This window comes from Oncorhynchus gorbuscha, unplaced genomic scaffold (genome assembly GCF_021184085.1).
Source record: "Oncorhynchus gorbuscha isolate QuinsamMale2020 ecotype Even-year unplaced genomic scaffold, OgorEven_v1.0 Un_scaffold_2225, whole genome shotgun sequence".
Lineage (NCBI taxonomy): Eukaryota > Metazoa > Chordata > Actinopteri > Salmoniformes > Salmonidae > Oncorhynchus > Oncorhynchus gorbuscha.
Genome location: NW_025746794.1, coordinates 28,623 through 52,756, shown reverse-complemented (window position 1 = coordinate 52,756; position 24,134 = coordinate 28,623). Strand labels below are relative to the sequence as shown.

The 24,134-nt window shown below is 43.6% G+C and overlaps 37 non-coding genes across 37 annotated transcripts; all 37 read left to right on the top strand.

The window, feature by feature from the left end:
• The first annotated feature begins 415 nt into the window (after positions 1-415).
• On the top strand, positions 416-488 carry trnak-cuu. The gene has a single exon. It is a non-coding gene; the product is annotated as a tRNA-Lys (tRNA).
• A 425-nt stretch (positions 489-913) lies between these two features.
• Positions 914-986, top strand: trnak-cuu. The gene has a single exon. It is a non-coding gene; the product is annotated as a tRNA-Lys (tRNA).
• Positions 987-1,418: 432 nt separating this feature from the next.
• Positions 1,419-1,491, top strand: trnak-cuu. The gene has a single exon. It is a non-coding gene; the product is annotated as a tRNA-Lys (tRNA).
• Positions 1,492-2,802: 1,311 nt separating this feature from the next.
• On the top strand, positions 2,803-2,875 carry trnak-cuu. The gene has a single exon. It is a non-coding gene; the product is annotated as a tRNA-Lys (tRNA).
• Positions 2,876-3,299: 424 nt separating this feature from the next.
• On the top strand, positions 3,300-3,372 carry trnak-cuu. Its single transcript has one exon. It is a non-coding gene; the product is annotated as a tRNA-Lys (tRNA).
• Positions 3,373-3,797: 425 nt separating this feature from the next.
• On the top strand, positions 3,798-3,870 carry trnak-cuu. The gene has a single exon. It is a non-coding gene; the product is annotated as a tRNA-Lys (tRNA).
• A 922-nt stretch (positions 3,871-4,792) lies between these two features.
• On the top strand, positions 4,793-4,865 carry trnak-cuu. Its single transcript has one exon. It is a non-coding gene; the product is annotated as a tRNA-Lys (tRNA).
• A 425-nt stretch (positions 4,866-5,290) lies between these two features.
• Positions 5,291-5,363, top strand: trnak-cuu. Its single transcript has one exon. It is a non-coding gene; the product is annotated as a tRNA-Lys (tRNA).
• A 425-nt stretch (positions 5,364-5,788) lies between these two features.
• Positions 5,789-5,861, top strand: trnak-cuu. The gene has a single exon. It is a non-coding gene; the product is annotated as a tRNA-Lys (tRNA).
• Positions 5,862-6,286: 425 nt separating this feature from the next.
• trnak-cuu lies at positions 6,287-6,359 on the top strand. Its single transcript has one exon. It is a non-coding gene; the product is annotated as a tRNA-Lys (tRNA).
• A 425-nt stretch (positions 6,360-6,784) lies between these two features.
• trnak-cuu lies at positions 6,785-6,857 on the top strand. The gene has a single exon. It is a non-coding gene; the product is annotated as a tRNA-Lys (tRNA).
• A 1,901-nt stretch (positions 6,858-8,758) lies between these two features.
• Positions 8,759-8,831, top strand: trnak-cuu. Its single transcript has one exon. It is a non-coding gene; the product is annotated as a tRNA-Lys (tRNA).
• A 1,418-nt stretch (positions 8,832-10,249) lies between these two features.
• trnak-cuu lies at positions 10,250-10,322 on the top strand. Its single transcript has one exon. It is a non-coding gene; the product is annotated as a tRNA-Lys (tRNA).
• Positions 10,323-10,745: 423 nt separating this feature from the next.
• trnak-cuu lies at positions 10,746-10,818 on the top strand. The gene has a single exon. It is a non-coding gene; the product is annotated as a tRNA-Lys (tRNA).
• A 425-nt stretch (positions 10,819-11,243) lies between these two features.
• On the top strand, positions 11,244-11,316 carry trnak-cuu. The gene has a single exon. It is a non-coding gene; the product is annotated as a tRNA-Lys (tRNA).
• Positions 11,317-11,741: 425 nt separating this feature from the next.
• Positions 11,742-11,814, top strand: trnak-cuu. The gene has a single exon. It is a non-coding gene; the product is annotated as a tRNA-Lys (tRNA).
• A 502-nt stretch (positions 11,815-12,316) lies between these two features.
• trnak-cuu lies at positions 12,317-12,389 on the top strand. The gene has a single exon. It is a non-coding gene; the product is annotated as a tRNA-Lys (tRNA).
• A 425-nt stretch (positions 12,390-12,814) lies between these two features.
• Positions 12,815-12,887, top strand: trnak-cuu. The gene has a single exon. It is a non-coding gene; the product is annotated as a tRNA-Lys (tRNA).
• Positions 12,888-13,312: 425 nt separating this feature from the next.
• Positions 13,313-13,385, top strand: trnak-cuu. The gene has a single exon. It is a non-coding gene; the product is annotated as a tRNA-Lys (tRNA).
• Positions 13,386-13,810: 425 nt separating this feature from the next.
• On the top strand, positions 13,811-13,883 carry trnak-cuu. Its single transcript has one exon. It is a non-coding gene; the product is annotated as a tRNA-Lys (tRNA).
• Positions 13,884-14,307: 424 nt separating this feature from the next.
• trnak-cuu lies at positions 14,308-14,380 on the top strand. The gene has a single exon. It is a non-coding gene; the product is annotated as a tRNA-Lys (tRNA).
• A 425-nt stretch (positions 14,381-14,805) lies between these two features.
• Positions 14,806-14,878, top strand: trnak-cuu. The gene has a single exon. It is a non-coding gene; the product is annotated as a tRNA-Lys (tRNA).
• A 425-nt stretch (positions 14,879-15,303) lies between these two features.
• On the top strand, positions 15,304-15,376 carry trnak-cuu. Its single transcript has one exon. It is a non-coding gene; the product is annotated as a tRNA-Lys (tRNA).
• Positions 15,377-15,801: 425 nt separating this feature from the next.
• On the top strand, positions 15,802-15,874 carry trnak-cuu. Its single transcript has one exon. It is a non-coding gene; the product is annotated as a tRNA-Lys (tRNA).
• Positions 15,875-16,299: 425 nt separating this feature from the next.
• On the top strand, positions 16,300-16,372 carry trnak-cuu. Its single transcript has one exon. It is a non-coding gene; the product is annotated as a tRNA-Lys (tRNA).
• A 425-nt stretch (positions 16,373-16,797) lies between these two features.
• trnak-cuu lies at positions 16,798-16,870 on the top strand. The gene has a single exon. It is a non-coding gene; the product is annotated as a tRNA-Lys (tRNA).
• Positions 16,871-17,294: 424 nt separating this feature from the next.
• Positions 17,295-17,367, top strand: trnak-cuu. Its single transcript has one exon. It is a non-coding gene; the product is annotated as a tRNA-Lys (tRNA).
• Positions 17,368-17,793: 426 nt separating this feature from the next.
• Positions 17,794-17,866, top strand: trnak-cuu. The gene has a single exon. It is a non-coding gene; the product is annotated as a tRNA-Lys (tRNA).
• A 1,270-nt stretch (positions 17,867-19,136) lies between these two features.
• Positions 19,137-19,209, top strand: trnak-cuu. Its single transcript has one exon. It is a non-coding gene; the product is annotated as a tRNA-Lys (tRNA).
• A 423-nt stretch (positions 19,210-19,632) lies between these two features.
• trnak-cuu lies at positions 19,633-19,705 on the top strand. Its single transcript has one exon. It is a non-coding gene; the product is annotated as a tRNA-Lys (tRNA).
• Positions 19,706-20,130: 425 nt separating this feature from the next.
• Positions 20,131-20,203, top strand: trnak-cuu. Its single transcript has one exon. It is a non-coding gene; the product is annotated as a tRNA-Lys (tRNA).
• A 425-nt stretch (positions 20,204-20,628) lies between these two features.
• trnak-cuu lies at positions 20,629-20,701 on the top strand. The gene has a single exon. It is a non-coding gene; the product is annotated as a tRNA-Lys (tRNA).
• Positions 20,702-21,125: 424 nt separating this feature from the next.
• On the top strand, positions 21,126-21,198 carry trnak-cuu. Its single transcript has one exon. It is a non-coding gene; the product is annotated as a tRNA-Lys (tRNA).
• Positions 21,199-21,623: 425 nt separating this feature from the next.
• Positions 21,624-21,696, top strand: trnak-cuu. The gene has a single exon. It is a non-coding gene; the product is annotated as a tRNA-Lys (tRNA).
• A 426-nt stretch (positions 21,697-22,122) lies between these two features.
• trnak-cuu lies at positions 22,123-22,195 on the top strand. The gene has a single exon. It is a non-coding gene; the product is annotated as a tRNA-Lys (tRNA).
• Positions 22,196-22,620: 425 nt separating this feature from the next.
• Positions 22,621-22,693, top strand: trnak-cuu. Its single transcript has one exon. It is a non-coding gene; the product is annotated as a tRNA-Lys (tRNA).
• Positions 22,694-23,118: 425 nt separating this feature from the next.
• On the top strand, positions 23,119-23,191 carry trnak-cuu. Its single transcript has one exon. It is a non-coding gene; the product is annotated as a tRNA-Lys (tRNA).
• The last annotated feature ends 943 nt before the right edge of the window (positions 23,192-24,134 follow it).

The following is a 24,134-nucleotide window of genomic DNA, read 5'->3' as shown; positions in this document are numbered from 1 at the left end:
TCTGCCGAAGCACCAACTCAATTCGCAAACAACCATCCTCCTGGAATTTCGAGCAGGCTTGACACCCTGCTTTGCTGGTGATACAGCAGGCTATGAATTTGTATTCTATCTCTGCCTGCACTCTGACCTGTCATCTCAATGACATACCTATTACCGATGAATTGTACTCCTAAATGGATTGAATAAATTATCATTTTCCGGAATAGAAATAGACAGGCAGAGGCTTCAAGAAGAATACTTGCTCCTGGTGGGGCTTGAACTCATAACCTTCGCATCGAATTAGTGTATACTGCTGTATAAGTACAACACGCTAACAGATTGCACCACAGGATCCATCAACAACACTCACTGATCAACATATTTTGCAGAAACTGGGATGTACGATATTCGAACCAAGTCACAATCACTACTGGTTACCTGGCTAGCTCAGTCGGTAGAGCATGAGACTCTTAATCTCAGGGTCGTGGGTTCGAGCCCCACGTTGGGTGTTTATTTTCTCTGCCAAAACACCAACTCACTTCGCAAACAACCATCCTCTTGGAATTTCGAGCAGGCTTGCCACCCTGCATTGCTGGTGATACAGAAGGCTATGAATTTGTATTCTATCTCTGCCTGCACTCTGACCTGTCATCTCAATGACATCCCTATTACCGATGAATTGTACTCCTAAATGGATTGAATAAATTATCATTTTCCGGAATAGAAATAGACAGGCAGAGGCTTCAAGAAGAATACTTGCTCCTGGTGGGGCTTGAACTCATAACCTTCGCATCGAATTAGTGTATACTGCTATATAAGTACAACACGCTAACAGATTGCACCACAGGATCCATCAACAACACTCACTGATCACCATATTTTGCAGAAACTGGGATGTACGATATTCGAACAAAGTCAAACTCACTATTGAGGTACCTGGCTAGCTCAGTCGGTAGAGCATGAGACTCTTAATCTCAGGGTCGTGGGTTCGAGCCCCACGTTAGGTGTTTATTTTCTCTGCCAAAGCACCAACTCACTTCGCAAACAACCATCCTCTTGGAATTTCGAGCAGGCTTGACACCCTGCTTTGCTGGTGATACAGCAGGCTATGAATTTGTATTCTATCTCTGCCTGCACTCTGACCTGTCATCTCAATGACATACCTATTACCGATGAATTGTACTCCTAAATGGATTGAATAAATTATCATTTTCCGGAATAGAAATAGACAGGCAGAGGCTTCAAGAAGAATACTTGCTCCTGGTGGGGCTTGAACTCATAACCTTGTCCTCTAATTGCTGTATACTGCTGTATAAGTACAACACGCGAACAGATTGCACCACAGGATCCATCAACAACGCTCACTGATCACCATATTTTGCAGAAACTGGGATGTACGATGTACGATATTCGAACCAAGTCAATATTACCATAAAGGTGCCTGGCTAGCTCAGTTGGTAGAGCATGAGACTCTTAATCTCAGGGACGTGGGTTCGAGCCCCACGTTAGGTGATTATTTTCTCTGCCGAAGCACTAACTCACTTCGTAAACAGCCATCCGCTTGGAATTTTGAGCAGGCTTGCCACCCTGCATAGCTGGTGATACAGAAGGCTATGAATTTGTATTCTATCTCTGCCTGAACTCTGACCTGTCATCTCAATGATATCCCTATTACCGATGAATTGTACTCCTAAATGTATTGAATAAATTATAATTTTCCGGAATAGAAATAGACAGGCAGAGGCTTCAAGTAGAATACTTGCTCCTGGTGGGGCTTGAACTCATAACCTTCGCATCGAATTGCTGTATACTGCTTTACAAGTACAACACGGTAACAGAATGCACCACAGGATCCATCAACAACACTCTCACATAACCCCATATTTGGCAGAAACGTGGCTGTATGATATTCGGACCAAGTCAATATTAATATAGAGGTACCTGGCTAGCTCAGTCGGTAGCGCATGAGACTCTTAATCTCAGGGTCGTGGGTTCCAGGCTATGAATTTGTATTCTATCTCTGCCTGCACTCTGACCTGTCATCTCAATGACATCCCTATTACCGATGAATTGTACTCCTAAATGGATTGAATAAATTATCATTTTCCGGAATAGAAATAGACAGGCAGAGGCTTCAAGAAGAATACTTGCTCCTGGTGGGGCTTGAACTCATAACCTTCGCATCGAATTAGTGTATACTGCTGTATAAGTACAACACGCTAACAGATTGCACCACAGGATCCATCAACAACACTCACTGATCACCATATTTTGCAGAAACTGGAATGTACGATATTCGAACCAAGTCAAACTCACTATTGAGGTACCTGGCTAGCTCAGTCGGTAGAGCATGAGACTCTTAATCTCAGGGTCGTGGGTTCGAGCCCCATGTTAGGTGATTATTTTCTCTGCCGAAGCACCAACTCAATTCGCAAACAACCATCCTCTTGGAATTTCGAGCAGGCTTGACACCCTGCTTTGCTGGTGATACAGCAGGCTATGAATTTGTATTCTATCTCTGCCTGCACTCTGACCTGTCATCTCAATGACATACCTATTACCGATGAATTGTACTCCTAAATGGATTGAATAAATTATCATTTTCCGGAATAGAAATAGACAGGCAGAGGCTTCAAGAAGAATACTTGCTCCTGGTGGGGCTTGAACTCATAACCTTGTCCTCTAATTGCTGTATACTGCTGTATAAGTACAACACGCGAACAGATTGCACCACAGGATCCATCAACAACACTCACTGATCACCATATTTTGCAGAAACTGGGATGTACGATATTCGAACCAAGTCAAACTCACTATTGAGGTACCTGGCTAGCTCAGTCGGTAGAGCATGAGACTCTTAATCTCAGGGTCGTGGGTTCGAGCCCCACGTTGGGTGTTTATTTTCTCTGCCAAAACACCAACTCACTTCGCAAACAACCATCCTCTTGGAATTTCGAGCAGGCTTGCCACCCTGCATTGCTGGTGATACAGAAGGCTATGAATTTGTATTCTATATCTGCCTGCACTCTGACCTGTCATCTCAATGACATACCTATTACCGATGAATTGTACTCCTAAATGGATTGAATAAATTATCATTTTCCGGAATAGAAATAGACAGGCAGAGGCTTCAAGAATAATACTTGCTCCTGGTGGGGCTTGAACTCATAACCTTCGCATCGAATTAGTGTATACTGCTGTATAAGTACAACACGCTAACAGATTGCACCACAGGATCCATCAACAACACTCACTGATCACCATATTTTGCAGAAACTGGGATGTACGATATTCGAACCAAGTCACAATCACTACTGGTTACCTGGCTAGCTCAGTCGGTAGAGCATGAGACTCTTAATCTCAGGGTCGTGGGTTCGAGCCCCACGTTGGGTGTTTATTTTCTCTGCCAAAACACCAACTCACTTCGCAAACAACCATCCTCTTGGAATTTCGAGCAGGCTTGCCACCCTGCATTGCTGGTGATACAGAAGGCTATGAATTTGTATTCTATCTCTGCCTGCACTCTGACCTGTCATCTCAATGACATCCCTATTACCGATGAATTGTACTCCTAAATGGATTGAATAAATTATCATTTTCCGGAATAGAAATAGACAGGCAGAGGCTTCAAGAAGAATACTTGCTCCTGGTGGGGCTTGAACTCATAACCTTCGCATCGAATTAGTGTATACTGCTGTATAAGTACAACACGCGAACAGATTGCACCACAGGATCCATCAACAACACTCACTGATCACCATATTTTGCAGAAACTGGAATGTACGATATTCGAACCAAGTCAAACTCACTATTGAGGTACCTGGCTAGCTCAGTCGGTAGAGCATGAGACTCTTAATCTCAGGGTCGTGGGTTCGAGCCCCACGTTGGGTGTTTATTTTCTCTGCCAAAACACCAACTCACTTCGCAAACAACCATCCTCTTGGAATTTCGAGCAGGCTTGCCACCCTGCATTGCTGGCGATACAGAAGGCTATGAATTTGTATTCTATCTCTGCCTGCACTCTGACCTGTCATCTCAATGACATACCTATTACAGATGAATTGTACTCCTAAATGGATTGAATAAATTATCATTTTCCGGAATAGAAATAGACAGGCAGAGGCTTCAAGAAGAATACTTGCTCCTGGTGGGGCTTGAACTCATAACCTTGTCATCTAATTGCTGTATACTGCTGTATAAGTACAACACGCGAACAGATTGCACCACAGGATCCATCAACAACACTCACTGATCACCATATTTGGCAGAAACTGGGATGTACGATATTCGAACCAAGTCAAACTCACTATTGAGGTACCTGGCTAGCTCAGTCGGTAGAGCATGAGACTCTTAATCTCAGGGTCGTGTGTTCGAGCCCCAAGTTAGGTGATTATTTTCTCTGCCGAAGCACCAACTCACTTCGCAAACAACCATCCTCTTGGAATTTCGAGCAGGCTTGCCACCCTGCATTGCTGGTGATACAGAAGGCTATGAATTTGTATTCTATCTCTGCCTGCACTCTGACCTGTCATCTCAATGACATCCCTATTACCGATGAATTGTACTCCTAAATGGATTTAATAAATTATCATTTTCCGGAATAGAAATAGACAGGCAGAGGCTTCAAGAAGAATACTTGATCCTGGTGGGGCTTGAACTCATAACCTTCGCATCGAATTAGTGTATACTGCTGTATAAGTACAACACGCTAACAGATTGCACCACAGGATCCATCAACAACACTCACTGATCAACATATTTTGCAGAAACTGGGATGTACGATATTCGAACCAAGTCACAATCACTACTGGTTACCTGGCTAGCTCAGTCGGTAGAGCATGAGACTCTTAATCTCAGGGTCGTGGGTTCGAGCCCCACGTTGGGTGTTTATTTTCTCTGCCAAAACACCAACTCACTTCGCAAACAACCATCCTCTTGGAATTTCGAGCAGGCTTGCCACCCTGCATTGCTGGTGATACAGAAGGCTATGAATTTGTATTCTATCTCTGCCTGCACTCTGACCTGTCATCTCAATGACATCCCTATTACCGATGAATTGTACTCCTAAATGGATTGAATAAATTATCATTTTCCGGAATAGAAATAGACAGGCAGAGGCTTCAAGAAGAATACTTGCTCCTGGTGGGGTTTGAACTCATAACCTTCGCATCGAATTAGTGTATACTGCTATATAAGTACAACACGCTAACAGATTGCACCACAGGATCCATCAACAACACTCACTGATCACCATATTTTGCAGAAACTGGGATGTACGATATTCGAACAAAGTCAAACTCATTATTGAGGTACCTGGCTAGCTCAGTCGGTAGAGCATGAGACTCTTAATCTCAGGGTCGTGGGTTCGAGCCCCACGTTAGGTGATTATTTTCTCTGCCGAAGCACCAACTCACTTCGCAAACAACCATCCTCTTGGAATTTCGAGCAGGCTTGACACCCTGCTTTGCTGGTGATACAGCAGGCTATGAATTTGTATTCTATCTCTGCCTGCACTCTGACCTGTCATCTCAATGACATACCTATTACCGATGAATTGTACTCCTAAATGGATTGAATAAATTATCATTTTCCGGAATAGAAATAGACAGGCAGAGGCTTCAAGAAGAATACTTGCTCCTGGTGGGGCTTGAACTCATAACCTTGTCCTCTAATTGCTGTATACTGCTGTATAAGTACAACACGCGAACAGATTGCACCACAGGATCCATCAACAACACTCACTGATCACCATATTTTGCAGAAACTGGGATGTACGATATTCGAACAAAGTCAAACTCACTATTGAGGTACCTGGCTAGCTCAGTCGGTAGAGCATGAGACTCTTAATCTCAGGGTCGTGGGTTCGAGCCCCACGTTGGGTGTTTATTTTCTCTGCCAAAACACCAACTCACTTCGCAAACAACCATCCTCTTGGAATTTCGAGCAGGCTTGCCACCCTGCATTGCTGGTGATACAGAAGGCTATGAATTTGTATTCTATCTCTGCCTGCACTCTGACCTGTCATCTCAATGACATACCTATTACCGATGAATTGTACTCCTAAATGGATTGAATAAATTATCATTTTCCAGAATAGAAATAGACAGGCAGAGGCTTCAAGAAGAATACTTGCTCCTGGTGGGGCTTGAACTCATAACCTTGTCCTCTAATTGCTGTATACTGCTGTATAAGTACAACACGCGAACAGATTGCACCACAGGATCCATCAACAACACTCACTGATCACCATATTTTGCAGAAACTGGGATGTACGATATTCGAACCAAGTCAAACTCACTATTGAGGTACCTGGCTAGCTCAGTCGGTAGAGCATGAGACTCTTAATCTCAGGGTCGTGGGTTCGAGCCCCACGTTGGGTGTTTATTTTCTCTGCCAAAACACCAACTCACTTCGCAAACAACCATCCTCTTGGAATTTCGAGCAGGCTTGCCACCCTGCATTGCTGGTGATACAGAAGGCTATGAATTTGTATTCTATCTCTGCCTGCACTCTGACCTGTCATCTCAATGACATCCCTATTACCGATGAATTGTACTCCTAAATGGATTGAATAAATTATCATTTTCCGGAATAGAAATAGACAGGCAGAGGCTTCAAGAAGAATACTTTCTCCTGGTGGGGTTTGAACTCATAACCTTCGCATCGAATTAGTGTATACTGCTATATAAGTACAACACGCTAACAGATTGCACCACAGGATCCATCAACAACACTCACTGATCACCATATTTTGCAGAAACTGGGATGTACGATATTCGAACAAAGTCAAACTCACTATTGAGGTACCTGGCTAGCTCAGTTGGTAGAGCATGAGACTCTTAATCTCAGGGTCGTGGGTTCGAGCCCCACGTTAGGTGATTATTTTCTCTGCCGAAGAACCAACTCACTTCGCAAACAACCATCCTCTTGGAATTTCGAGCAGGCTTGCCACCCTGCATTGCTGGTGATACAGAACGCTATGAATTTGTATTCTATCTCTGCCTGCACTCTGACCTGTCATCTCAATGACATACCTATTACCGATGAATTGTACTCCTAAATGGATTGAATAAATTATCATTTTCCGGAATAGAAATAGACAGGCAGAGGCTTCAAGAAGAATACTTGCTCCTGGTGGGGCTTGAACTCATAACCTTCGCATCAAATTACTGTATACTGCTGTATAAGTACAATACGCTAACACATTGCACCATAGGATCCATCAACAACACTCACTGATCACCATATTTTGCAGAAACTGGGATGTACGATATTCGAACCAAGTCAAACTCACTATTGAGGTACCTGGCTAGCTCAGTCGGTAGAGCATGAGACTCTTAATCGTGGGTTCGAGCCCCACGTTAGGTGATTATTTTCTCTGCCAAAGCACCAACTCACTTCGCAAACAACCATCCTCTTGGAATTTCGAGCAGGCTTGCCACCCTGCTTTGCTGGTGATACAGAAGGCTATGAATTTGTATTCTATCTCTGCCTGCACTCTGACCTGTCATCTCAATGACATACCTATTACCGATGAATTGTACTCCTAAATGGATTGAATAAATTATCATTTTCCAGAATAGAAATAGACAGGCAGAGGCTTCAAGAAGAATACTTGCTCCTGGTGGGGCTTGAACTCATAACCTTGTCCTCTAATTGCTGTATACTGCTGTATAAGTACAACACGCGAACAGATTGCACCACAGGATCCATCAACAACACTCACTGATCACCATATTTTGCAGAAACTGGGATGTACGATATTCGAACCAAGTCAAACTCACTATTGAGGTACCTGGCTAGCTCAGTCGGTAGAGCATGAGACTCTTAATCGTGGGTTCGAGCCCCACGTTAGGTGATTATTTTCTCTGCCAAAGCACCAACTCACTTCGCAAACAACCATCCTCTTGGAATTTCGAGCAGGCTTGCCACCCTGCTTTGCTGGTGATACAGAAGGCTATGAATTTGTATTCTATCTCTGCCTGCACTCTGACCTGTCATCTCAATGACATACCTATTACCGATGACTTGTACTCCTAAATGGATTGAATAAATTATCATTTTCCGGACAAGAAATAGACAGGCAGCGGCTTCAAGAAGAATACTTGCTCCTGGTGGGGCTTGAACTCAACCTTGGCATCGAATTACTGTATACTGCTGTATAAGTACAACACGCTAACAGATTGCACCACAGGATCCATCAACAACACTCACTGATCACCATATTTTGCAGAAACTGGGATGTACGATATTCGAACCAAGTCAAACTCACTATTGAGGTACCTGGCTAGCTCAGTCGGTAGAGCATGAGACTCTTAATCTCAGGGTCGTGGGTTCGAGCCCCATGTTAGGTGATTATTTTCTCTGCCGAAGCACCAACTCAATTCGCAAACAACCATCCTCTTGGAATTTCGAGCAGGCTTGCCACCCTGCTTTGCTGGTGATACAGCAGGCTATGAATTTGTATTCTATCTCTGCCTGCACTCTGACCTGTCATCTCAATGACATACCTATTACCGATGAATTGTACTCCTAAATGGATTGAATAAATTATCATTTTCCGGAATAGAAATAGACAGGCAGAGGCTTCAAGAAGAATACTTGCTCCTGGTGGGGCTTGAACTCATAACCTTGTCCTCTAATTGCTGTATACTGCTGTATAAGTACAACACGCGAACAGATTGCACCACAGGATCCATCAACAACACTCACTGATCACCATATTTTGCAGAAACTGGGATGTACGATATTCGAACCAAGTCAAACTCACTATTGAGGTACCTGGCTAGCTCAGTCGGTAGAGCATGAGACTCTTAATCTCAGGGTCGTGGGTTCGAGCCCCACGTTGGGTGTTTATTTTCTCTGCCAAAACACCAACTCACTTCGCAAACAACCATCCTCTTGGAATTTCGAGCAGGCTTGCCACCCTGCATTGCTGGTGATACAGAAGGCTATGAATTTGTATTCTATCTCTGCCTGCACTCTGACCTGTCATCTCAATGACATACCTATTACCGATGAATTGTACTCCTAAATGGATTGAATAAATTATCATTTTCCGGAATAGAAATAGACAGGCAGAGGCTTCAAGAATAATACTTGCTCCTGGTGGGGCTTGAACTCATAACCTTGTCCTCTAATTGCTGTATACTGCTGTATAAGTACAACACGCGAACAGATTGCACCACAGGATCCATCAACAACACTCACTGATCACCATATTTTGCAGAAACTGGGATGTACGATATTCGAACCAAGTCAAACTCACTATTGAGGTACCTGGCTAGCTCAGTCGGTAGAGCATGAGACTCTTAATCGCAGTGTAGAGGGTTCGAGCCCCACGTTGGGTGTTTATTTTCTCTGCCAAAGCACCAACTCACTTCGCAAACAACCATCCTCTTGGAATTTCGAGCAGGCTTGCCACCCTGCTTTGCTGGTGATACAGAAGGCTATGAATTTGTATTCTATCTCTGCCTGCACTCTGACCTGTCATCTCAATGACATACCTATTACCGATGAATTGTACTCCTAAATGGATTGAATAAATGATTATTTTCCGGAATAGAAGTAGACAGGCAGAGGCTTCAAGAAGAATACTTGCTCCTGGTGGGGCTTGAACTCATAACCTTGTCCTCTAATTGCTGTATACTGCTGTATAAGTACAACACGCGAACAGATTGCACCACAGGATCCATCAACAACACTCACTGATCACCATATTTTGCAGAAACTGGGATGTACGATATTCGAACCAAGTCAAACTCACTATTGAGGTACCTGGCTAGCTCAGTCGGTAGAGCATGAGACTCTTAATCGCAGTGTAGAGGGTTCGAGCCCCACGTTGGGTGTTTATTTTCTCTGCCAAAGCACCAACTCACTTCGCAAACAACCATCCTCTTGGAATTTCGAGCAGGCTTGCCACCCTGTTTTGCTGGTGATACAGAAGGCTATGAATTTGTATTCTATCTCTACCTGCACTCTCACCTGTCATCTCAATGACATACCTATTACCGATGACTTGTACTCCTAAATGGATTGAATAAATTATCATTTTCCGGACAAGAAATAGACAGGCAGCGGCTTCAAGAAGAATACTTGCTCCTGGTGGGGCTTGAACTCAACCTTGGCATCGAATTACTGTATACTGCTGTATAAGTACAACACGCTAACAGATTGCACCACAGGATCCATCAACAACACTCACTGATCACCATATTTTGCAGAAACTGGGATGTACGATATTCGAACCAAGTCACAATCACTACTGGTTACCTGGCTAGCTCAGTTGGTAGAGCATGAGACTCTTAATCTCAGGGTCGTGGGTTCGAGCCCCACGTTGGGTGTTTATTTTCTCTGCCAAAACACCAACTCACTTCGCAAACAACCATCCTCTTGGAATTTCGAGCAGGCTTGCCACCCTGCATTGCTGGTGATACAGAAGGCTATGAATTTGTATTCTATCTCTGCCTGCACTCTGACCTGTCATCTCAATGACATCCCTATTACCGATGAATTGTACTCCTAAATGGATTTAATAAATTCTAATTTTCCAGACAAGAAATAGACAGGCAGGGCTTCAAAAAGAATACTTGCTCCTGGTGGGTCTTGAACTCATAACTTCGCATCAAATTACTGTATACTGCTGTATAAGTACAACACGCTAACAGATTGCACCACAGGATCCATCAACAACACTCACTGATCACCATATTTTGCAGAAACTGGGATGTACGATATTCGAACCAAGTCAAACTCACTATTGAGGTACCTGGCTAGCTCAGTCGGTAGAGCATGAGACTCTTAATCTCAGGGTCGTGGGTTCGAGCCCCACGTTAGGTGATTATTTTCTCTGCCGAAGCACCAACTCAATTCGCAAACAACCATCCTCTTGGAATTTCGAGCAGGCTTGCCACCCTGCATTGCTGGTGATACAGAAGGCTATGAATTTGTATTCTATCTCTGCCTGCACTCTGACCTGTCATCTCAATGACATACCTATTACCGATGAATTGTACTCCTAAATGGATTGAATAAATTATCATTTTCCGGAATAGAAATAGACAGGCAGAGGCTTCAAGAAGAATACTTGCTCCTGGTGGGGCTTGAACTCATAACCTTCGCATCGAATTAGTGTATACTGCTGTATAAGTACAACACGCGAACAGATTGCACCACAGGATCCATCAACAACACTCACTGATCACCATATTTTGCAGAAACTGGGATGTACGATATTCGAACCAAGTCAAACTCACTATTGAGGTACCTGGCTAGCTCAGTCGGTAGAGCATGAGACTCTTAATCTCAGGGTCGTGGGTTCGAGCCCCACGTTGGGTGTTTATTTTCTCTGCCAAAACACCAACTCACTTCGCAAACAACCATCCTCTTGGAATTTCGAGCAGGCTTGCCACCCTGCATTGCTGGTGATACAGAAGGCTATGAATTTGTATTCTATCTCTGCCTGCACTCTGACCTGTCATCTCAATGACATACCTATTACCGATGAATTGTACTCCTAAATGGATTGAATAAATTATCATTTTCCGGAATAGAAATAGACAGGCAGAGGCTTCAAGAAGAATACTTGCTCCTGGTGGGGCTTGAACTCATAACCTTGTCATCTAATTGCTGTATACTGCTGTATAAGTACAACACGCGAACAGATTGCACCACAGGATCCATCAACAACACTCACTGATCACCATATTTTGCAGAAACTGGGATGTACGATATTCGAACCAAGTCAAACTCACTATTGAGGTACCTGGCTAGCTCAGTCGGTAGAGCATGAGACTCTTAATCTCAGGGTCGTGGGTTCGAGCCCCACGTTAGGTGATTATTTTCTCTGCCAAAGCACCAACTCACTTCGCAAACAACCATCCTCTTGGAATTTCGAGCAGGCTTGCCACCCTGCATTGCTGGTGATACAGAAGGCTATGAATTTGTATTCTATCTCTGCCTGCACTCTGACCTGTCATCTCAATGACATCCCTATTACCGATGAATTGTACTCCTAAATGGATTTAATAAATTATCATTTTCCGGAATAATATAATAATAATAATAATAAATAGACAGACGCTTTTATAACTTACAGTCAATGTTATACATTCTACGTATGGGGCTTCAAGAATACAGGCAGAGGCTTCAAGAAGAATACTTGCTCCTGGTGGGGCTTGAACTCATAACCTTCGCATCGAATTAGTGTATACTGCTGTATAAGTACAACACGCTAACAGATTGCACCACAGGATCCATCAACAACACTCACTGATCAACATATTTTGCAGAAACTGGGATGTACGATATTCGAACCAAGTCACAATCACTACTGGTTACCTGGCTAGCTCAGTCGGTAGAGCATGAGACTCTTAATCTCAGGGTCGTGGGTTCGAGCCCCACGTTGGGTGTTTATTTTCTCTGCCAAAACACCAACTCACTTCGCAAACAACCATCCTCTTGGAATTTCGAGCAGGCTTGCCACCCTGCATTGCTGGTGATACAGAAGGCTATGAATTTGTATTCTATCTCTGCCTGCACTCTGACCTGTCATCTCAATGACATCCCTATTACCGATGAATTGTACTCCTAAATGGATTGAATAAATTATCATTTTCCGGAATAGAAATAGACAGGCAGAGGCTTCAAGAAGAATACTTGCTCCTGGTGGGGTTTGAACTCATAACCTTCGCATCGAATTAGTGTATACTGCTATATAAGTACAACACGCTAACAGATTGCACCACAGGATCCATCAACAACACTCACTGATCACCATATTTTGCAGAAACTGGGATGTACGATATTCGAACAAAGTCAAACTCATTATTGAGGTACCTGGCTAGCTCAGTCGGTAGAGCATGAGACTCTTAATCTCAGGGTCGTGGGTTCGAGCCCCACGTTAGGTGATTATTTTCTCTGCCGAAGCACCAACTCAATTCGCAAACAACCATCCTCTTGGAATTTCGAGCAGGCTTGACACCCTGCTTTGCTGGTGATACAGCAGGCTATGAATTTGTATTCTATCTCTGCCTGCACTCTGACCTGTCATCTCAATGACATACCTATTACCGATGAATTGTACTCCTAAATGGATTGAATAAATTATCATTTTCCGGAATAGAAATAGACAGGCAGAGGCTTCAAGAAGAATACTTGCTCCTGGTGGGGCTTGAACTCATAACCTTGTCCTCTAATTGCTGTATACTGCTGTATAAGTACAACACGCGAACAGATTGCACCACAGGATCCATCAACAACACTCACTGATCACCATATTTTGCAGAAACTGGGATGTACGATATTCGAACCAAGTCAAACTCACTATTGAGGTACCTGGCTAGCTCAGTCGGTAGAGCATGAGACTCTTAATCTCAGGGTCGTGGGTTCGAGCCCCACGTTGGGTGTTTATTTTCTCTGCCAAAACACCAACTCACTTCGCAAACAACCATCCTCTTGGAATTTCGAGCAGGCTTGCCACCCTGCATTGCTGGTGATACAGAAGGCTATGAATTTGTATTCTATCTCTGCCTGCACTCTGACCTGTCATCTCAATGACATCCCTATTACCGATGAATTGTACTCCTAAATGGATTGAATAAATTATCATTTTCCGGAATAGAAATAGACAGGCAGAGGCTTCAAGAAGAATACTTTCTCCTGGTGGGGCTTGAACTCATAACCTTCGCATCGAATTAGTGTATACTGCTGTATAAGTACAACACGCTAACAGATTGCACCACAGGATCCATCAACAACACTCACTGATCACCATATTTTGCAGAAACTGGGATGTACGATATTCGAACAAAGTCAAACTCACTATTGAGGTACCTGGCTAGCTCAGTTGGTAGAGCATGAGACTCTTAATCTCAGGGTCGTGGGTTCGAGCCCCACGTTAGGTGATTATTTTCTCTGCCAAGAACCAACTCACTTCGCAAACAACCATCCTCTTGGAATTTCGAGCAGGCTTGCCACCCTGCATTGCTGGTGATACAGAAGGCTATGAATTTGTATTCTATCTCTGCCTGCACTCTGACCTGTCATCTCAATGACATCCCTATTACCGATGAATTGTACTCCTAAATGGATTGAATAAATTATCATTTTCCGGAATAGAAATAGACAGGCAGAGGCTTCAAGAAGAATACTTGCTCCTGGTGGGGCTTGAACTCATAACCTTGTCCTCTAATTGCTGTATACTGCTGTATAAGTACAACACGCGAACAGATTGCACCACAGGATCCATCAACAACACTCACTGATCACCATATTTTGCAGAAACTGGGATGTACGATATTCGAACCAAGTCAAACTCACTATTGAGGTACCTGGCTAGCTCAGTCGGTAGAGCATGAGACTCTTAATCTCAGGGTCGTGGGTTCGAGCCCCACGTTAGGTGATTATTTTCTCTGCCGAAGAACCAACTCACTTCGCAAACAACCATCCTCTTGGAATTTCGAGCAGGCTTGCCACCCTGCATTGCTGGTGATACAGAAGGCTATGAATTTGTATTCTATCTCTGCCTGCACTCTGACCTGTCATCTCAATGACATACCTATTACCGATGAATTGTACTCCTAAATGGATTGAATAAATTATCATTTTCCGGAATAGAAATAGACAGGCAGAGGCTTCAAGAAGAATACTTGCTCCTGGTGGGGCTTGAACTCATAACCTTGTCCTCTAATTGCTGTATACTGCTGTATAAGTACAACACGCTAACAGATTGCACCACAGGATCCATCAACAACACTCACTGATCACCATATTTTGCAGAAACTGGGATGTACGATATTCGAACAAAGTCAAACTCACTATTGAGGTACCTGGCTAGCTCAGTCGGTAGAGCATGAGACTCTTAATCTCAGGGTCGTGGGTTCGAGCCCCACGTTGGGTGTTTATTTTCTCTGCCAAAACACCAACTCACTTCGCAAACAACCATCCTCTTGGAATTTCGAGCAGGCTTGCCACCCTGCATTGCTGGTGATACAGAAGGCTATGAATTTGTATTCTATCTCTGCCTGCACTCTGACCTGTCATCTCAATGACATACCTATTACCGATGAATTGTACTCCTAAATGGATTGAATAAATTATCATTTTCCGGAATAGAAATAGACAGGCAGAGGCTTCAAGAAGAATACTTGCTCCTGGTGGGGCTTGAACTCATAACCTTCGCATCGAATTAGTGTATACTGCTGTATAAGTACAACACGCTAACAGATTGCACCACAGGATCCATCAACAACACTCACTGATCACCATATTTTGCAGAAACTGGGATGTACGATATTCGAACCAAGTCAAACTCACTATTGAGGTACCTGGCTAGCTCAGTCGGTAGAGCATGAGACTCTTAATCTCAGGGTCGTGGGTTCGAGCCCCACGTTAGGTGATTATTTTCTCTGCCGAAGAACCAACTCACTTCGCAAACAACCATCCTCTTGGAATTTCGAGCAGGCTTGCCACCCTGCATTGCTGGTGATACAGAAGGCTATGAATTTGTATTCTATCTCTGCCTGCACTCTGACCTGTCATCTCAATGACATCCCTATTACCGATGAATTGTACTCCTAAATGGATTGAATAAATTATCATTTTCCGGAATAGAAATAGACAGGCAGAGGCTTCAAGAAGAATACTTGCTCCTGGTGGGGCTTGAACTCATAACCTTGTCCTCTAATTGCTGTATACTGCTGTATAAGTACAACACGCGAACAGATTGCACCACAGGATCCATCAACAACACTCACTGATCACCATATTTTGCAGAAACTGGGATGTACGATATTCGAACCAAGTCAAACTCACTATTGAGGTACCTGGCTAGCTCAGTCGGTAGAGCATGAGACTCTTAATCTCAGGGTCGTGGGTTCGAGCCCCACGTTAGGTGATTATTTTCTCTGCCGAAGCACCAACTCACTTCGCAAACAACCATCCTCTTGGAATTTCGAGCAGGCTTGCCACCCTGCATTGCTGGTGATACAGAAGGCTATGAATTTGTATTCTATCTCTGCCTGCACTCTGACCTGTCATCTCAATGACATACCTATTACCGATGAATTGTACTCCTAAATGGATTGAATAAATTATCATTTTCCGGAATAGAAATAGACAGGCAGAGGCTTCAAGAAGAATACTTGCTCCTGGTGGGGCTTGAACTCATAACCTTGTCCTCTAATTGCTGTATACTGCTGTATAAGTACAACACGCTAACAGATTGCACCACAGGATCCATCAACAACACTCACTGATCACCATATTTTGCAGAAACTGGGATGTACGATATTCGAACCAAGTCAAACTCACTATTGAGGTACCTGGCTAGCTCAGTCGGTAGAGCATGAGACTCTTAATCTCAGGGTCGTGGGTTCGAGCCCCACGTTGGGTGTTTATTTTCTCTGCCAAAACACCAACTCACTTCGCAAACAACCATCCTCTTGGAATTTCGAGCAGGCTTGCCACCCTGCATTGCTGGTGATACAGAAGGCTATGAATTTGTATTCTATCTCTGCCTGCACTCTGACCTGTCATCTCAATGACATACCTATTACCGATGAATTGTACTCCTAAATGGATTGAATAAATTATCATTTTCCGGAATAGAAATAGACAGGCAGAGGCTTCAAGAAGAATACTTGCTCCTGGTGGGGCTTGAACTCATAACCTTGTCATCTAATTGCTGTATACTGCTGTATAAGTACAACACGCTAACAGATTGCACCACAGGATCCATCAACAACACTCACTGATCACCATATTTTGCAGAAACTGGGATGTACGATATTCGAACCAAGTCAAACTCACTATTGAGGTACCTGGCTAGCTCAGTCGGTAGAGCATGAGACTCTTAATCTCAGGGTCGTGGGTTCGAGCCCCACGTTGGGTGATTATTTTCTCTGCCAAAACACCAACTCACTTCGCAAACAACCATCCTCTTGGAATTTCGAGCAGGCTTGCCACCCTGCACAGCTGGTGATCCAGAAGGCTATGAATTTGTATTCTATCTCTACCTGCACTCTCACCTGTCATCTCAATGACATACCTATTACCGATGAATTGTACTCCTAAATGGATTGAATAAATTATCATTTTCCGGAATAGAAATAGACAGGCAGAGGCTTCAAGAAGAATACTTGCTCCTGGTGGGGCTTGAACTCATAACCTTTGCATCGAATTACTGTATACTGCTGTATAAGTACAACACGCTAACAGATTGCACCACAGGATCCATCAACAACACTCACTGATCACCATATTTTGCAGAAACTGGGATGTACGATATTCGAACCAAGTCAAATCACTATTGAGTTACCTGGCTAGCTCAGTCGGTAGAGCATGAGACTCTTAATCTCAGGGTCGTGGGTTCGAGCCCCACGTTAGGTGTTTATTTTCTCTGCCAAAACACCAACTCACTTCGCAAACAACCATCCTCTTGGAATTTCGAGCAGGCTTGCCACCCTGCATTGCTGGTGATACAGAAGGCTATGAATTTGTATTCTATCTCTGCCTGCACTCTGACCTGTCATCTCAATGACATACCTATTACCGATGAATTGTACTCCTAAATGGATTGAATAAATTATCATTTTCCGGAATAGAAATAGACAGGCAGAGGCTTCAAGAAGAATACTTGCTCCTGGTGGGGCTTGAACTCATAACCTTCGCATCGAATTAGCTGTATACTGCTGTATAAGTACAACACGCTAACAGATTGCACCACAGGATCCATCAACAACACTCACTGATCACCATATTTTGCAGAAACTGGGATGTACGATATTCGAACAAAGTCAAACTCACTATTGAGGTACCTGGCTAGCTCAGTCGGTAGAGCATGAGACTCTTAATCTCAGGGTCGTGGGTTCGAGCCCCACGTTAGGTGATTATTTTCTCTGCCGAAGCACCAACTCAATTCGCAAACAACCATCCTCTTGGAATTTCGAGCAGGCTTGACACCCTGCTTTGCTGGTGATACAGCAGGCTATGAATTTGTATTCTATCTCTGCCTGCACTCTGACCTGTCATCTCAATGACATACCTATTACCGATGAATTGTACTCCTAAATGGATTGAATAAATTATCATTTTCCGGAATAGAAATAGACAGGCAGAGGCTTCAAGAAGAATACTTGCTCCTGGTGGGGTTTGAACTCATAACCTTCGCATCGAATTACTGTATACTGCTGTATAAGTACAACACGCGAACAGATTGCACCACAGGATCCATCAACAACACTCACTGATCACCATATTTTGCAGAAACTGGGATGTACGATATTCGAACCAAGTCAAATTCATAAAGGTGCCTGGCTAGCTCAGTTGGTAGAGCATGAGACTCTTAATCTCCGTGGGTTCGAGCCCCACGTTAGGTGATTATTTTCTCTGCCGAAGCACTAACTCACTTCGTAAACAGCCATCCGCTTGGAATTTTGAGCAGGCTTGCCACCCTGCATAGCTGGTGATACAGAAGGCTATGAATTTGTATTCTATCTCTGCCTGAACTCTGACCTGTCATCTCAATGATATCCCTATTACCGATGAATTGTACTCCTAAATGTATTGAATAAATTATAATTTTCCGGAATAGAAATAGACAGGCAGAGGCTTCAAGTAGAATACTTGCTCCTGGTGGGGCTTGAACTCATAACCTTCCTCGAATTGCTGTATACTGCTTTACAAGTACAACACGGTAACAGAATGCACCACAGGATCCATCAACAACACTCTGGTGATAACCCCATATTTGGCAGAAACGTGGCTGTATGATATTCGGACCAAGTCAATATTCTATCTCTACCTGGCAGCTCTGACCTGAGACTCTTAATCTCAATGATTTGTATTCTATCTCTGCCTGCACTCTGACCTGTCATCTCAATGACATCCCTATTACCGATGAATTGTACTCCTAAATGGATTGAATAAATTATCATTTTCCGGAATAGAAATAGACAGGCAGAGGCTTCAAGAAGAATACTTGCTCCTGGTGGGGCTTGAACTCATAACCTTCGCATCGAATTAGTGTATACTGCTGTATAAGTACAACACGCTAACAGATTGCACCACAGGATCCATCAACAACACTCACTGATCACCATATTTTGCAGAAACTGGGATGTACGATATTCGAACCAAGTCAAACTCACTATTGAGGTACCTGGCTAGCTCAGTCGGTAGAGCATGAGACTCTTAATCTCAGGGTCGTGGGTTCGAGCCCCACGTTGGGTGTTTATTTTCTCTGCCAAAACACCAACTCACTTCGCAAACAACCATCCTCTTGGAATTTCGAGCAGGCTTGCCACCCTGCATTGCTGGTGATACAGAAGGCTATGAATTTGTATTCTATCTCTGCCTGCACTCTGACCTGTCATCTCAATGACATACCTATTACCGATGAATTGTACTCCTAAATGGATTGAATAAATTATCATTTTCCGGAATAGAAATAGACAGGCAGAGGCTTCAAGAAGAATACTTGCTCCTGGTGGGGCTTGAACTCATAACCTTCGCATCGAATTAGTGTATACTGCTGTATAAGTACAACACGCTAACAGATTGCACCACAGGATCCATCAACAACACTCACTGATCACCATATTTTGCAGAAACTGGGATGTACGATATTCGAACCAAGTCAAATCACTATTGGTTACCTGGCTAGCTCAGTCGGTAGAGCATGAGACTCTTAATCTCAGGGTCGTGGGTTCGAGCCCCACGTTGGGTGTTTATTTTCTCTGCCAAAACACCAACTCACTTCGCAAACAACCATCCTCTTGGAATTTCGAGCAGGCTTGCCACCCTGCATTGCTGGTGATACAGAAGGCTATGAATTTGTATTCTATCTCTGCCTGCACTCTGACCTGTCATCTCAATGACATCCCTATTACCGATGAATTGTACTCCTAAATGGATTGAATAAATTATCATTTTCCGGAATAGAAATAGACAGGCAGAGGCTTCAAGAAGAATACTTGCTCCTGGTGGGGCTTGAACTCATAACCTTCGCATCGAATTAGTGTATACTGCTGTATAAGTACAACACGCTAACAGATTGCACCACAGGATCCATCAACAACACTCACTGATCACCATATTTTGCAGAAACTGGGATGTACGATATTCGAACCAAGTCAAACTCACTATTGAGGTACCTGGCTAGCTCAGTCGGTAGAGCATGAGACTCTTAATCTCAGGGTCGTGGGTTCGAGCCCCACGTTAGGTGATTATTTTCTCTGCCAAAACACCAACTCACTTCGCAAACAACCATCCTCTTGGAATTTCGAGCAGGCTTGCCACCCTGCATTGCTGGTGATACAGAAGGCTATGAATTTGTATTCTATCTCTGCCTGCACTCTGACCTGTCATCTCAATGACATACCTATTACCGATGAATTGTACTCCTAAATGGATTGAATAAATTATCATTTTCCGGAATAGAAATAGACAGGCAGAGGCTTCAAGAAGAATACTTGCTCCTGGTGGGGCTTGAACTCATAACCTTGTCATCTAATTGCTGTATACTGCTGTATAAGTACAACACGCGAACAGATTGCACCACAGGATCCATCAACAACACTCACTGATCACCATATTTTGCAGAAACTGGGATGTACGATATTCGAACCAAGTCAAACTCACTATTGAGGTACCTGGCTAGCTCAGTCGGTAGAGCATGAGACTCTTAATCTCAGGGTCGTGGGTTCGAGCCCCACGTTAGGTGATTATTTTCTCTGCCGAAGCACCAACTCACTTCGCAAACAACCATCCTCTTGGAATTTCGAGCAGGCTTGCCACCCTGCATTGCTGGTGATACAGAAGGCTATGAATTTGTATTCTATCTCTGCCTGCACTCTGACCTGTCATCTCAATGACATCCCTATTACCGATGAATTGTACTCCTAAATGGATTGAATAAATTATCATTTTCCGGAATAGAAATAGACAGGCAGAGGCTTCAAGAAGAATACTTGCTCCTGGTGGGGCTTGAACTCATAACCTTCTCATCGAATTGCTGTATACTGCTGTATAAGTACAACACGCTAACAGATTGCACCACAGGATCCATCAACAACACTCACTGATCACCATATTTTGCAGAAACTGGGATGTACGATATTCGAACCAAGTCACAATCACTACTGGTTACCTGGCTAGCTCAGTCGGTAGAGCATGAGACTCTTAATCTCAGGGTCGTGGGTTCGAGCCCCACGTTGGGTGTTTATTTTCTCTGCCAAAACACCAACTCACTTCGCAAACAACCATCCTCTTGGAATTTCGAGCAGGCTTGCCACCCTGCATTGCTGGTGATACAGAAGGCTATGAATTTGTATTCTATCTCTGCCTGCACTCTGACCTGTCATCTCAATGACATCCCTATTACCGATGAATTGTACTCCTAAATGGATTGAATAAATTATCATTTTCCGGAATAGAAATAGACAGGCAGAGGCTTCAAGAAGAATACTTGCTCCTGGTGGGGCTTGAACTCATAACCTTCGCATCGAATTAGTGTATACTGCTGTATAAGTACAACACGCTAACAGATTGCACCACAGGATCCATCAACAACACTCACTGATCACCATATTTTGCAGAAACTGGGATGTACGATATTCGAACCAAGTCAAACTCACTATTGAGGTACCTGGCTAGCTCAGTCGGTAGAGCATGAGACTCTTAATCTCAGGGTCGTGGGTTCGAGCCCCACGTTAGGTGATTATTTTCTCTGCCAAAAGCACCAACTCAATTCGCAAACAACCATCCTCTTGGAATTTCGAGCAGGCTTGACACCCTGCTTTGCTGGTGATACAGCAGGCTATGAATTTGTATTCTATCTCTGCCTGCACTCTGACCTGTCATCTCAATGACATACCTATTACCGATGAATTGTACTCCTAAATGGATTGAATAAATTATCATTTTCCGGAATAGAAATAGACAGGCAGAGGCTTCAAGAAGAATACTTGCTCCTGGTGGGGCTTGAACTCATAACCTTGTCCTCTAATTGCTGTATACTGCTGTATAAGTACAACACGCTAACAGATTGCACCACAGGATCCATCAACAACACTCACTGATCACCATATTTTGCAGAAACTGGGATGTACGATATTCGAACCAAGTCAAACTCACTATTGAGGTACCTGGCTAGCTCAGTCGGTAGAGCATGAGACTCTTAATCTCAGGGTCGTGGGTTCGAGCCCCACGTTGGGTGTTTATTTTCTCTGCCAAAACACCAACTCACTTCGCAAACAACCATCCTCTTGGAATTTCGAGCAGGCTTGCCACCCTGCATTGCTGGTGATACAGAAGGCTATGAATTTGTATTCTATCTCTGCCTGCACTCTGACCTGTCATCTCAATGACATACCTATTACCGATGAATTGTACTCCTAAATGGATTGAATAAATTATCATTTTCCGGAATAGAAATAGACAGGCAGAGGCTTCAAGAAGAATACTTGCTCCTGGTGGGGCTTGAACTCATAACCTTGTCCTCTAATTGCTGTATACTGCTGTATAAGTACAACACGCGAACAGATTGCACCACAGGATCCATCAACAACACTCACTGATCACCATATTTTGCAGAAACTGGGATGTACGATATTCGAACCAAGTCAAACTCACTATTGAGGTACCTGGCTAGCTCAGTCGGTAGAGCATGAGACTCTTAATCTCAGGGTCGTGGGTTCGAGCCCCACGTTGGGTGTTTATTTTCTCTGCCAAAACACCAACTCACTTCGCAAACAACCATCCTCTTGGAATTTCGAGCAGGCTTGCCACCCTGCATTGCTGGTGATACAGAAGGCTATGAATTTGTATTCTATCTCTGCCTGCACTCTGACCTGTCATCTCAATGACATCCCTATTACCGATGAATTGTACTCCTAAATGGATTGAATAAATTATCATTTTCCGGAATAGAAATAGACAGGCAGAGGCTTCAAGAAGAATACTTGCTCCTGGTGGGGCTTGAACTCATAACCTTCGCATCGAATTAGTGTATACTGCTGTATAAGTACAACACGCTAACAGATTGCACCACAGGATCCATCAACAACACTCACTGATCACCATATTTTGCAGAAACTGGGATGTACGATATTCGAACCAAGTCAAACTCACTATTGAGGTACCTGGCTAGCTCAGTCGGTAGAGCATGAGACTCTTAATCTCAGGGTCGTGGGTTCGAGCCCCACGTTAGGTGATTATTTTCTCTGCCAAAAGCACCAACTCACTTCGCAAACAACCATCCTCTTGGAATTTCGAGCAGGCTTGCCACCCTGCATTGCTGGTGATACAGAAGGCTATGAATTTGTATTCTATCTCTGCCTGCACTCTGACCTGTCATCTCAATGACATACCTATTACCGATGAATTGTACTCCTAAATGGATTGAATAAATTATCATTTTCCGGAATAGAAATAGACAGGCAGAGGCTTCAAGAAGAATACTTGCTCCTGGTGGGGCTTGAACTCATAACCTTCGCATCAAATTACTGTATACTGCTGTATAAGTACAACACGCTAACAGATTGCACCACAGGATCCATCAACAACACTCACTGATCACCATATTTTGCAGAAACTGGGATGTACGATATTCGAACCAAGTCAAACTCACTATTGAGGTACCTGGCTAGCTCAGTCGGTAGAGCATGAGACTCTTAATCGTGGGTTCGAGCCCCACGTTAGGTGATTATTTTCTCTGCCAAAGCACCAACTCACTTCGCAAACAACCATCCTCTTGGAATTTCGAGCAGGCTTGCCACCCTGCATTGCTGGTGATACAGAAGGCTATGAATTTGTATTCTATCTCTGCCTGCACTCTGACCTGTCATCTCAATGACATACCTATTACCGATGAATTGTACTCCTAAATGGATTGAATAAATTATCATTTTCCAGAATAGAAATAGACAGGCAGAGGCTTCAAGAAGAATACTTGCTCCTGGTGGGGCTTGAACTCATAACCTTGTCCTCTAATTGCTGTATACTGCTGTATAAGTACAACACGCGAACAGATTGCACCACAGGATCCATCAACAACACTCACTGATCACCATATTTTGCAGAAACTGGGATGTACGATATTCGAACCAAGTCAAACTCACTATTGAGGTACCTGGCTAGCTCAGTCGGTAGAGCAT